General features: G+C 34.4%; 13 non-coding genes across 13 annotated transcripts; all 13 read right to left on the reverse strand.

Moving 5' to 3' along the window:
* Positions 1–1,106: 1,106 nt before the first annotated feature.
* Positions 1,107–1,172, reverse strand: TRNAL-UAA (transfer RNA leucine (anticodon UAA)). The gene has a single exon. It is a non-coding gene; the product is annotated as a tRNA-Leu (tRNA).
* Positions 1,173–1,982: 810 nt separating this feature from the next.
* On the reverse strand, positions 1,983–2,065 carry TRNAL-UAA (transfer RNA leucine (anticodon UAA)). Its single transcript has one exon. It is a non-coding gene; the product is annotated as a tRNA-Leu (tRNA).
* Positions 2,066–2,874: 809 nt separating this feature from the next.
* On the reverse strand, positions 2,875–2,957 carry TRNAL-UAA (transfer RNA leucine (anticodon UAA)). Its single transcript has one exon. It is a non-coding gene; the product is annotated as a tRNA-Leu (tRNA).
* An 809-nt stretch (positions 2,958–3,766) lies between these two features.
* TRNAL-UAA (transfer RNA leucine (anticodon UAA)) lies at positions 3,767–3,832 on the reverse strand. The gene has a single exon. It is a non-coding gene; the product is annotated as a tRNA-Leu (tRNA).
* An 809-nt stretch (positions 3,833–4,641) lies between these two features.
* Positions 4,642–4,707, reverse strand: TRNAL-UAA (transfer RNA leucine (anticodon UAA)). Its single transcript has one exon. It is a non-coding gene; the product is annotated as a tRNA-Leu (tRNA).
* Positions 4,708–6,392: 1,685 nt separating this feature from the next.
* Positions 6,393–6,475, reverse strand: TRNAL-UAA (transfer RNA leucine (anticodon UAA)). Its single transcript has one exon. It is a non-coding gene; the product is annotated as a tRNA-Leu (tRNA).
* An 811-nt stretch (positions 6,476–7,286) lies between these two features.
* Positions 7,287–7,369, reverse strand: TRNAL-UAA (transfer RNA leucine (anticodon UAA)). Its single transcript has one exon. It is a non-coding gene; the product is annotated as a tRNA-Leu (tRNA).
* Positions 7,370–8,179: 810 nt separating this feature from the next.
* TRNAL-UAA (transfer RNA leucine (anticodon UAA)) lies at positions 8,180–8,245 on the reverse strand. The gene has a single exon. It is a non-coding gene; the product is annotated as a tRNA-Leu (tRNA).
* An 809-nt stretch (positions 8,246–9,054) lies between these two features.
* On the reverse strand, positions 9,055–9,137 carry TRNAL-UAA (transfer RNA leucine (anticodon UAA)). Its single transcript has one exon. It is a non-coding gene; the product is annotated as a tRNA-Leu (tRNA).
* An 811-nt stretch (positions 9,138–9,948) lies between these two features.
* Positions 9,949–10,031, reverse strand: TRNAL-UAA (transfer RNA leucine (anticodon UAA)). The gene has a single exon. It is a non-coding gene; the product is annotated as a tRNA-Leu (tRNA).
* An 810-nt stretch (positions 10,032–10,841) lies between these two features.
* Positions 10,842–10,907, reverse strand: TRNAL-UAA (transfer RNA leucine (anticodon UAA)). The gene has a single exon. It is a non-coding gene; the product is annotated as a tRNA-Leu (tRNA).
* An 809-nt stretch (positions 10,908–11,716) lies between these two features.
* TRNAL-UAA (transfer RNA leucine (anticodon UAA)) lies at positions 11,717–11,799 on the reverse strand. Its single transcript has one exon. It is a non-coding gene; the product is annotated as a tRNA-Leu (tRNA).
* Positions 11,800–12,610: 811 nt separating this feature from the next.
* TRNAL-UAA (transfer RNA leucine (anticodon UAA)) lies at positions 12,611–12,693 on the reverse strand. The gene has a single exon. It is a non-coding gene; the product is annotated as a tRNA-Leu (tRNA).
* Between the last annotated feature and the right edge of the window lie 319 nt (positions 12,694–13,012).

Consider the following 13,012-nt stretch of genomic DNA (forward strand, 5'->3'; position numbering starts at 1 on the left):
TCCACATTTGTTTTTTTTTTATGTCTTTTCTTTGGTTGAAACTTGAAACTTCCTCTAGTGATCATCATACGTTGTACTAGAGCTTCAGTTTATTATAAAACCTCCACTCAATTAATTGCAATATTCATGGTTATTACAGGTACACAACTCTGCTACCGGGCAACAATATCTTCCTGCTGTTCAGACCTATGTATATTTTGAGATGCCTTGAAGATTTTCAAGAGTAAAACTCATACCAGGAGTGAGGTTCGAACCATTGGATCTTAAGTCCAACGCCTTAACCACTCGCCATCCTGGTGGTTGTGTGTTTGATTTTAGATTGTAACTGGTGCTGATGATTGATAAAAATAGAGCAATCATTAAATTTGCACTAACAGAGCTTTATTTTATAAGGTGACTTATCAAGAGCTGTAGACCCGCCACCAATGTAGACCATACTCTTCACTGTAAATTTCATACTCCAACTTTAACTTTCCTCTGTATCTTGGCTTTCATTTTTGCTCTATGTTTAGAAAGATGACCAAAACTGATCATTGGAATAAAATGTTACCTGGATTTATCAACAACGCTAAGTTAAAAAAATCGAGTTTCCTAATACAAATTAATCTTTCTACATAATGTCAATGACAAGTTCGTCACTTCACTATACTCCATGTTTTCCTAAGCAGATTTAACATTTCATAACTACCTATGCACCCTGTCATTTTCCTTTTTTGATCTAACCTTTCTAGAAGACCATATTTTATACAAATTTCTTTTATCATACTTCTGATTCGCTCATATTATTTTGACATCACGTGCTTTAAAACGTCTTTTGGAGCTACAGTATGATTGTTTACCTCAATAAATCAACTACTTCTTTTTCCCAAAAGATTCCACATTTGTTTTTTTTTATGTCTTTTCTTTGGTTGAAACTTGAAACTTCCTCTAGTGATCATCATACGTTGTACTAGAGCTTCAGTTTATTATAAAACCTCCACTAAATTAATTGCAATATTCATGGTTATTACAGGTATACAACTGTGCTACCGGGCAACAATATCTTCCTGCTGTTCAGACCTATGTATATTTTGAGATGCCTTGAAGATTTTCAAGAGTAAAACTCACACCAGGAGTGAGGTTCGAACCATTGGATCTTAAGTCCAACGCCTTAACCACTCGGCCATCCTGGTGGTTGTGTGTTTGCTTTTTGATTGTAACTGGTGCTGATGATTGATAAAAATAGTGCAATCATTAAATTTGCACTAACAGAGCTTTATTTTATAAGGTGACTTATCAAGAGCTGTAGACCGGCCACCAATGTAGACCATACTCTTCACTGGAAATTTCATACTCCAACTTTAACTTTCCTCTGAATATTGGCTTTCATTTTTGCTCTATGTTTAGAAAGATGACCAAAACTGATCATTGGAATAAAATGTTACCTGGATTTATCAACAACGCTAAGTTAAAAAAATCGAGTTTCCTAATACAAATTAATCTTTCCACATAATATCAATGACAAGTTCGTCACTTCACTATACTCCATGTTTTCCTAAGCAGATTTAACATTTCATCACTACCTATGCACCCTGTACTTTTCCTTTTTTGATCTAACCTTTCTGGAAGACCATATTTTATACAAACTTCTTTTATCATACTTCTGATTCGCTCATATTATTTTGACATCATGTGCTTTAAAACTTCTTTTGGAGCTACAGTATGATTGTTTACCTCTATAAATCAACTACATCTTTTTCCCAAAAGATTCCACATTTGTTTTTTTTAGATGTCTTTTCTTTGGTTGAAACTTGAAACCTCCTCTAGTGATCATCATACGTCGTACTAGAGCTTCAGTTTATTATAAAACCTCCACTCAATTAATTGCAATATTCATGGTTATTACAGGTATACAACTGTGCTACCGGGCAACAATATCTTTCCTGCTGTTCAGACCTATGTAGATTTTGAGATGCCTTGAAGATTTTCAAGAGTAAAACTCATACCAGGAGTGGGGTTCGAACCCACGCGGATACATATCCATTGGATCTTAAGTCCAACGCCTTAACCACTCGGCCATCCTGGTGGTTGTGTGTTTGCTTTTTGATTGTAACTGGTGCTGATGATTGATAAAAAATAGTGCAATCATTAAATTTGCACTAACAGAGCTTTATTTTATAAGGTGACTTATCAAGAGCTGTAGACCGGCCACCAATGTAGACCATACTCTTCACTGGAAATTTCATACTCCAACTTTAACTTTCCTCTGTATATTGGCTTTCATTTTTGCTCTATGTTTAGAAAGATGACCAAAACTGATCATTGGAATAAAATGTTACCTGGATTTATCAACAACGCTAAGTTAAAAAAATCGAGTTTCCTAATACAAATTAATCTTTCTACATAATGTCAATGACAAGTTCGTCACTTCACTATACTCCATGTTTTCCTAAGCAGATTTAACATTTCATAACTACCTATGCACCCTGTCATTTTCCTTTTTTGATCTAACCTTTCTAGAAGACCATATTTTATACAAATTTCTTTTATCATACTTCTGATTCGCTCATATTATTTTGACATCACGTGCTTTAAAACGTCTTTTGGAGCTACAGTATGATTGTTTACCTCAATAAATCAACTACTTCTTTTTCCCAAAAGATTCCACATTTGTTTTTTTTATGTCTTTTCTTTGGTTGAAACTTTAAACTTCCTCTAGTGATCATCATACGTCGTACTAGAGCTTCAGTTTATTATAAAACCTCCACTCAATTAATTGCAATATTCATGGTTATTACAGGTATACAACTGTGCTACCGGGCAACAATATCTTTCCTGCTGTTCAGACCTATGTAGATTTTGAGATGCCTTGAAGATTTTCAAGAGTAAAACTCATACCAGGAGTGGGGTTCGAACCCACGCGGATACATATCCATTGGATCTTAAGTCCAACGCCTTAACCACTCGGCCATCCTGGTGGTTGTGTGTCAGCTTTTAGATTGTAACTGGAGCTGATGATTGATAAAAATAGTGCAATCATTAAATTTGCACTAACAGATAGCTTTATTTTATAAGGTGACTTTTCAAGAGCTGTAGACCGGCCACCAATGTAGACCATACTCTTCACTGGAAATTTCATACTCCAACTTTAACTTTCCTCTGTATATTGGCTTTCATTTTTGCTCTATGTTTAGAAAGATGACCAAAACTGATCATTGGAATAAAATGTTACCTGGATTTATCAACAACGCTAAGTTAAAAAAATCGAGTTTCCTAATACAAATTAATCTTTCTACATAATGTCAATGACAAGTTCGTCACTTCACTATACTCCATGTTTTCCTAAGCAGATTTAACATTTCATCACTACCTATGCACCCTGTCATTTTCCTTTTTTGATCTAACCTTTCTAGAAGACCATATTTTGTACAAATTTCTTTTATCATACTTCTGATTCGCTCATATTATTTTGACATCACGTGCTTTAAAACGTCTTTTGGAGCTACAGTATGATTGTTTACCTCAATAAATCAACTACTTTTTCCCAAAAGATTCCACATTTGTTTTTTTTAGATGTCTTTTCTTTGGTTGAAACTTATAACTTCCTCTAGTGATCATCATACGTTGTACTAAAGCTTCAGTTTATTATAAAACCTCCACTCAATTAATTGCAATATTCATGGTTATTACAGGTATACAACTGTGCTACCGGGCAACAATATCTTTCCTGCTGTTCAGACCTATGAATATTTTGAGATGTTTTGAAGATTTTCAAGAGTAAAACTCATACCAGGAGTGGGGTTCGAACCATTGGATCTTAAGTCCAACGCCTTAACCACTCGGCCATCCTGGTGGTTGTGTGTTTGATTTTAGATTGTAACTGGTGCTGATGATTGATAAAAATAGTGCAATCATTAAATTTGCACTAACAGAGCTTTATTTTATAAGGTGACTTATCAAGAGCTGTAGACCGGCCACCAATGTAGACCATACTCTTCACTGGAAATTTCATACTCCAACTTTAACTTTCCTCTGAATATTGGCTTTCATTTTTGCTCTATGTTTAGAAAGATGACCAAAACTGATCATTGGAATAAAATGTTACCTGGATTTATCAACAACGCTAAGTTAAAAAAATCGAGTTTCCTAATACAAATTAATCTTTCCACATAATATCAATGACAAGTTCGTCACTTCACTATACTCCATGTTTTCCTAAGCAGATTTAACATTTCATCACTACCTATGCACCCTGTACTTTTCCTTTTTTGATCTAACCTTTCTGGAAGACCATATTTTATACAAATTTCTTTTATCATACTTCTGATTCGCTCATAATATTTTGACATCATGTGCTTTAAAACGTCTTTTGGAGCTACAGTATGATTGTTTACCTCAATAAATCAACTACTTCTTTTTCCCAAAAGATTCCACATTTGGTTTTTTTTTATGTATTTTCTTTGGTTGAAACTTGAAACTTCCTCTAGTGATCATCATACGTTGTACTAGAGCTTCAGTTTATTATAAAACCTCCACTCAATTAATTGCAATATTCATGGTTATTACAGGTATACAACTGTGCTACTGGGCAACAATATCTTCCTGCTGTTCAGACCTATGAATATTTTGACATGCCTTGAAGATTTTCAAGAGTAAAACTCATACCAGGAGTGAGGTTCGAACCATTGGATCTTAAGTCCAACGCCTTAACCACTCGGCCATCCTGGTGGTTGTGTGTTAGCTTTTTGATTGTAACTGGTGCTGATGATTGATAAAAATAGTGCAATCATTAAATTTGCACTAACAGAGCTTTATTTTATAAGGTGACTTATCAAGAGCTGTAGACCGGCCACCAATGTAGACCATACTCTTCACTGGAAATTTCATACTCCAACTTTAACTTTCCTCTGTATATTGGCTTTCATTTTTGCTCTATGTTTAGAAAGATGACCAAAACTGATCATTGGAATAAAATGTTACCTGGATTTATCAACAACGCTAAGTTAAAAAAATCGAGTTTCCTAATACAAATTAATCTTTCTACATAATGTCAATGACAAGTTCGTCACTTCACTATACTCCATGTTTTCCTAAGCAGATTTAACATTTCATCACTACCTATGCACCCTGTCATTTTCCTTTTTTGATCTAACCTTTCTAGAAGACCATATTTTATACAAATTTCTTTTATCATACTTCTGATTCGCTCATATTATTTTGACATCACGTGCTTTAAAACGTCTTTTGGAGCTACAGTATGATTGTTTACCTCAATAAATCAACTACTTCTTTTTCCCAAAAGATTCCACATTTGTTTTTTTTAGATGTCTTTTCTTTGGTTGAAACTTATAACTTCCTCTAGTGATCATCATACGTTGTACTAGAGCTTCAGTTTATTATAAAACCTCCACTCAATTAATTGCAATATTCATGGTTATTACAGGTATACAACTGTGCTACCGGGCAACAATATCTTTCCTGCTGTTCAGACCTATGAATATTTTGAGATGCCTTGAAGATTTTCAAGAGTAAAACTCATACCAAGATGGGGTTCGAACCATTGGATCTTAAGTCCAACGCCTTAACCACTCGGCCATCCTGGTGGTTGTGTGTTTGATTTTAGATTGTAACTGGTGCTGATGATTGATAAAAAATAGTGCAATCAATAAATTTGCACTAACAGAGCTTTATTTTATAAGGTGACTTATCAAGAGCTGTAGACCGGCCACCAATGTAGACCATACTCTTCACTGGAAATTTCATACTCCAACTTTAACTTTCCTCTGTATATTGGCTTTCATTTTTGCTCTATGTTTAGAAAGATGACCAAAACTGATCATTGGAATAAAATGTTACCTGGATTTATCAACAACGCTAAGTTAAAAAAATCGAGTTTCCTAATACAAATTAAACTTTCTACATAATGTCAATGACAAGTTCGTCACTTCACTATACTCCATGTTTTCCTAAGCAGATTTAACATTTCATCACTACCTATGCACCCTGTCATTTTCCTTTTCTGATCTAACCTTTCTAGAAGACCATATTTTATACAAATTTCTTTTATCATACTTCTGATTCGCTCATATTATTTTGACATCACGTGCTTTAAAACGTCTTTTGGAGCTACAGTATGATTGTTTACCTCAATAAATCAACTACTTCTTTTTCCCAAAAGATTCCACATTTGTTTTTTTTTTATGTTTTCTCTTTGGTTGAAACTTGAAACTTCCTCTAGTGATCATCATACGTTGTACTAGAGCTTCAGTTTATTATAAAACCTCCACTAAATTAATTGCAATATTCATGGTTATTACAGGTATACAACTGTGCTACCGGGCAACAATATCTTCCTGCTGTTCAGACCTATGTATATTTTGAGATGCCTTGAAGATTTTCAAGAGTAAAACTCATACCAGGAGTGGGGTTCGAACCCACGCAGATACATATCCATTGGATCTTAAGTCCAACGCCTTAACCATTCGGCCATCCTGGTGGTTGTGTGTCAGCTTTTAGATTGTAACTGGAGCTGATGATTGATAAAAATAGTGCAATCATTAAATTTGCACTAACAGATAGCTTTATTTTATAAGGTGACTTATCAAGAGCTGTAGACCGGCCACCAATGTAGACCATACTCTTCACTGGAAATTTCATACTCCAACTTTAACTTTCCTCTGTATATTGGCTTTCATTTTTGCTCTATGTTTAGAAAGATGACCAAAACTGATCATTGGAATAAAATGTTACCTGGATTTATCAACAACGCTAAGTTAAAAAAATCGAGTTTCCTAATACAAATTAATCTTTCTACATAATGTCAATGACAAGTTCGTCACTTCACTATACTCCATGTTTTCCTAAGCAGATTTAACATTTCATCACTACCTATGCACCCTTTCATTTTCCTTTTTTGATCTAACCTTTCTAGAAGACCATATTTTATACAAATTTCTTTTATCATACTTCTGATTCGCTCATATTATTTTGACATCACGTGCTTTAAAACGTCTTTTGGAGCTACAGTATGATTGTTTACCTCAATAAATCAACTACTTCTTTTTCCCAAAAGATTCCACATTTGTTTTTTTTAGATGTCTTTTCTTTGGTTGAAACTTATAACTTCCTCTAGTGATCATCATACGTTGTACTAGAGCTTCAGTTTATTATAAAACCTCCACTCAATTAATTGCAATATTCATGGTTATTACAGGTATACAACTGTGCTACCGGGCAACAATATCTTCCTGCTGTTCAGACCTATGTATATTTTGAGATGCCTTGAAGATTTTCAAGAGTAAAACTCATACCAGGAGTGAGGTTCGAACCCACGCGGATACATATCCATTGGATCTTAAGTCCAACGCCTTAACCACTCGGCCATCCTGGTGGTTGTGTGTCAGCTTTTAGATTGTAACTGGAGCTGATGATTGATAAAAATAGTGCAATCATTAAATTTGCACTAACAGATAGCTTTATTTTATAAGGTGACTTATCAAGAGCTGTAGACCGGCCACCAATGTAGACCATACTCTTCACTGGAAATTTCATACTCCAACTTTAACTTTCCTCTGTATATTGGCTTTCATTTTTGCTCTATGTTTAGAAAGATGACCAAAACTGATCATTGGAATAAAATGTTACCTGGATTTATCAACAACGCTAAGTTAAAAAAATCGAGTTTCCTAATACAAATTAATCTTTCTACATAATGTCAATGACAAGTTCGTCACTTCACTATACTCCATGTTTTCCTAAGCAGATTTAACATTTCATCACAACCTATGCACCCTGTCATTTTCCTTTTTTGATCTAACCTTTCTAGAAGACCATATTTTATACAAATTTCTTTTATCATACTTCTGATTCGCTCATATTATTTTGACATCACGTGCTTTAAAATGTCTTTTGGAGCTACAGTATGATTGTTTACCTCAATAAATCAACTACTTCTTTTTCCCAAAAGATTCCACATTTGTTTTTTTTTATGTCTTTTCTTTGGTTGAAACTTGAAACTTCCTCTAGTGATCATCATACGTTGTACTAGAGCTTCAGTTTATTATAAAACCTCCACTAAATTAATTGCAATATTCATGGTTATTACAGGTATACAACTGTGCTACCGGGCAACAATATCTTCCTGCTGTTCAGACCTATGTATATTTTGAGATGCCTTGAAGATTTTCAAGAGTAAAACTCATACCAGGAGTGAGGTTCGAACCATTGGATCTTAAGTCCAACGCCTTAACCACTCGGCCATCCTGGTGGTTGTGTGTTTGCTTTTTGATTGTAACTGGTGCTGATGATTGATAAAAATAGTGCAATCATTAAATTTGCACTAACAGAGCTTTATTTTATAAGGTGACTTATCAAGAGCTGTAGACCGGCCACCAATGTAGACCATACTCTTCACTGGAAATTTCATACTCCAACTTTAACTTTCCTCTGTATATTGGCTTTCATTTTTGCTCTATGTTTAGAAAGATGACCAAAACTGATCATTGGAATAAAATGTTACCTGGATTTATCAACAACGCTAAGTTAAAAAAATCGAGTTTCCTAATACAAATTAAACTTTCTACATAATGTCAATGACAAGTTCGTCACTTCACTATACTCCATGTTTTCCTAAGCAGATTTAACATTTCATCACTACCTATGCACCCTGTCATTTTCCTTTTCTGATCTAACCTTTCTAGAAGACCATATTTTATACAAATTTCTTTTATCATACTTCTGATTCGCTCATATTATTTTGACATCACGTGCTTTAAAACGTCTTTTGGAGCTACAGTATGATTGTTTACCTCAATAAATCAACTACTTCTTTTTCCCAAAAGATTCCACATTTGTTTTTTTTTTATGTTTTCTCTTTGGTTGAAACTTGAAACTTCCTCTAGTGATCATCATACGTTGTACTAGAGCTTCAGTTTATTATAAAACCTCCACTAAATTAATTGCAATATTCATGGTTATTACAGGTATACAACTGTGCTACCGGGCAACAATATCTTCCTGCTGTTCAGACCTATGTATATTTTGAGATGCCTTGAAGATTTTCAAGAGTAAAACTCATACCAGGAGTGGGGTTCGAACCCACGCAGATACATATCCATTGGATCTTAAGTCCAACGCCTTAACCATTCGGCCATCCTGGTGGTTGTGTGTCAGCTTTTAGATTGTAACTGGAGCTGATGATTGATAAAAATAGTGCAATCATTAAATTTGCACTAACAGATAGCTTTATTTTATAAGGTGACTTATCAAGAGCTGTAGACCGGCCACCAATGTAGACCATACTCTTCACTGGAAATTTCATACTCCAACTTTAACTTTCCTCTGTATATTGGCTTTCATTTTTGCTCTATGTTTAGAAAGATGACCAAAACTGATCATTGGAATAAAATGTTACCTGGATTTATCAACAACGCTAAGTTAAAAAAATCGAGTTTCCTAATACAAATTAATCTTTCTACATAATGTCAATGACAAGTTCGTCACTTCACTATACTCCATGTTTTCCTAAGCAGATTTAACATTTCATCACTACCTATGCACCCTTTCATTTTCCTTTTTTGATCTAACCTTTCTAGAAGACCATATTTTATACAAATTTCTTTTATCATACTTCTGATTCGCTCATATTATTTTGACATCACGTGCTTTAAAACGTCTTTTGGAGCTACAGTATGATTGTTTACCTCAATAAATCAACTACTTCTTTTTCCCAAAAGATTCCACATTTGTTTTTTTTAGATGTCTTTTCTTTGGTTGAAACTTATAACTTCCTCTAGTGATCATCATACGTTGTACTAGAGCTTCAGTTTATTATAAAACCTCCACTCAATTAATTGCAATATTCATGGTTATTACAGGTATACAACTGTGCTACCGGGCAACAATATCTTCCTGCTGTTCAGACCTATGTATATTTTGAGATGCCTTGAAGATTTTCAAGAGTAAAACTCATACCAGGAGTGAGGTTCGAACCCACGCGGATACATATCCATTGGATCTTAAGTCCAACGCCTTAACCACTCGGCCATCCTGGTGGTTGTGTGTCAGCTTTTAGATTGTAACTGGAGCTGATGATTGATAAAAATAGTGCAATCATTAAATTTGCACTAACAGATAGCTTTATTTTATAAGGTGACTTATCAAGAGCTGTAGACCGGCCACCAATGTAGACCATACTCTTCACTGGAAATTTCATACTCCAACTTTAACTTTCCTCTGTATATTGGCTTTCATTTTTGCTCTATGTTTAGAAAGATGACCAAAACTGATCATTGGAATAAAATGTTACCTGGATTTATCAACAACGCTAAGTTAAAAAAATCGAGTTTCCTAATACAAATTAATCTTTCTACATAATGTCAATGACAAGTTCGTCACTTCACTATACTCCATGTTTTCCTAAGCAGATTTAACATTTCATCACAACCTATGCACCCTGTCATTTTCCTTTTTTGATCTAACCTTTCTAGAAGACCATATTTTATACAAATTTCTTTTATCATACTTCTGATTCGCTCATATTATTTTGACATCACGTGCTTTAAAATGTCTTTTGGAGCTACAGTATGATTGTTTACCTCAATAAATCAACTACTTCTTTTTCCCAAAAGATTCCACATTTGTTTTTTTTTATGTCTTTTCTTTGGTTGAAACTTGAAACTTCCTCTAGTGATCATCATACGTTGTACTAGAGCTTCAGTTTATTATAAAACCTCCACTAAATTAATTGCAATATTCATGGTTATTACAGGTATACAACTGTGCTACCGGGCAACAATATCTTCCTGCTGTTCAGACCTATGTATATTTTGAGATGCCTTGAAGATTTTCAAGAGTAAAACTCATACCAGGAGTGAGGTTCGAACCATTGGATCTTAAGTCCAACGCCTTAACCACTCGGCCATCCTGGTGGTTGTGTGTTTGCTTTTTGATTGTAACTGGTGCTGATGATTGATAAAAATAGTGCAATCATTAAATTTGCACTAACAGAGCTTTATTTTATAAGGTGACTTATCAAGAGCTGTAGACCGGCCACCAATGTAGACCATACTCTTCACTGGAAATTTCATACTCCAACTTTAACTTTCCTCTGTATATTGGCTTTCATTTTTGCTCTATGTTTAGAAAGATGACCAAAACTGATCATTGGAATAAAATGTTACCTGGATTTATCAACAACGCTAAGTTAAAAAAATCGAGTTTCCTAATACAAATTAAACTTTCTACATAATGTCAATGACAAGTTCGTCACTTCACTATACTCCATGTTTTCCTAAGCAGATTTAACATTTCATCACTACCTATGCACCCTGTCATTTTCCTTTTCTGATCTAACCTTTCTAGAAGACCATATTTTATACAAATTTCTTTTATCATACTTCTGATTCGCTCATATTATTTTGACATCACGTGCTTTAAAACGTCTTTTGGAGCTACAGTATGATTGTTTACCTCAATAAATCAACTACTTCTTTTTCCCAAAAGATTCCACATTTGTTTTTTTTTTATGTTTTCTCTTTGGTTGAAACTTGAAACTTCCTCTAGTGATCATCATACGTTGTACTAGAGCTTCAGTTTATTATAAAACCTCCACTAAATTAATTGCAATATTCATGGTTATTACAGGTATACAACTGTGCTACCGGGCAACAATATCTTCCTGCTGTTCAGACCTATGTATATTTTGAGATGCCTTGAAGATTTTCAAGAGTAAAACTCATACCAGGAGTGGGGTTCGAACCCACGCGGATACATATCCATTGGATCTTAAGTCCAACGCCTTAACCATTCGGCCATCCTGGTGGTTGTGTGTCAGCTTTTAGATTGTAACTGGAGCTGATGATTGATAAAAATAGTGCAATCATTAAATTTGCACTAACAGATAGCTTTATTTTATAAGGTGACTTATCAAGAGCTGTAGACCGGCCACCAATGTAGACCATACTCTTCACTGGAAATTTCATACTCCAACTTTAACTTTCCTCTGTATATTGGCTTTCATTTTTGCTCTATGTTTAGAAAGATGACCAAAACTGATCATTGGAATAAAATGTTACCTGGATTTATCAACAACGCTAAGTTAAAAAAATCGAGTTTCCTAATACAAATTAATCTTTCTACATAATGTCAATGACAAGTTCGTCACTTCACTATACTCCATGTTTTCCTAAGCAGATTTAACATTTCATCACTACCTATGCACCCTTTCATTTTCCTTTTTTGATCTAACCTTTCTAGAAGACCATATTTTATACAAATTTCTTTTATCATACTTCTGATTCGCTCATATTATTTTGACATCACGTGCTTTAAAACGTCTTTTGGAGCTACAGTATGATTGTTTACCTCAATAAATCAACTACTTCTTTTTCCCAAAAGATTCCACATTTGTTTTTTTTAGATGTCTTTTCTTTGGTTGAAACTTATAACTTCCTCTAGTGATCATCATACGTTGTACTAGAGCTTCAGTTTATTATAAAACCTCCACTCAATTAATTGCAATATTCATGGTTATTACAGGTATACAACTGTGCTACCGGGCAACAATATCTTCCTGCTGTTCAGACCTATGTATATTTTGAGATGCCTTGAAGATTTTCAAGAGTAAAACTCATACCAGGAGTGAGGTTCGAACCCACGCGGATACATATCCATTGGATCTTAAGTCCAACGCCTTAACCACTCGGCCATCCTGGTGGTTGTGTGTCAGCTTTTAGATTGTAACTGGAGCTGATGATTGATAAAAATAGTGCAATCATTAAATTTGCACTAACAGATAGCTTTATTTTATAAGGTGACTTATCAAGAGCTGTAGACCGGCCACCAATGTAGACCATACTCTTCACTGGAAATTTCATACTCCAACTTTAACTTTCCTCTGTATATTGGCTTTCATTTTTGCTCTATGTTTAGAAAGATGACCAAAACTGATCATTGGAATAAAATGTTACCTGGATTTATCAACAACGCTAAGTTAAAAAAATCGAGTTTCCTAATACAAATTAATCTTTCTACA

The sequence above is a fragment of the Anomaloglossus baeobatrachus genome, chromosome 3 (assembly GCF_048569485.1).
Source record: "Anomaloglossus baeobatrachus isolate aAnoBae1 chromosome 3, aAnoBae1.hap1, whole genome shotgun sequence".
Classification (NCBI taxonomy): Eukaryota; Metazoa; Chordata; class Amphibia; order Anura; family Aromobatidae; genus Anomaloglossus; species Anomaloglossus baeobatrachus.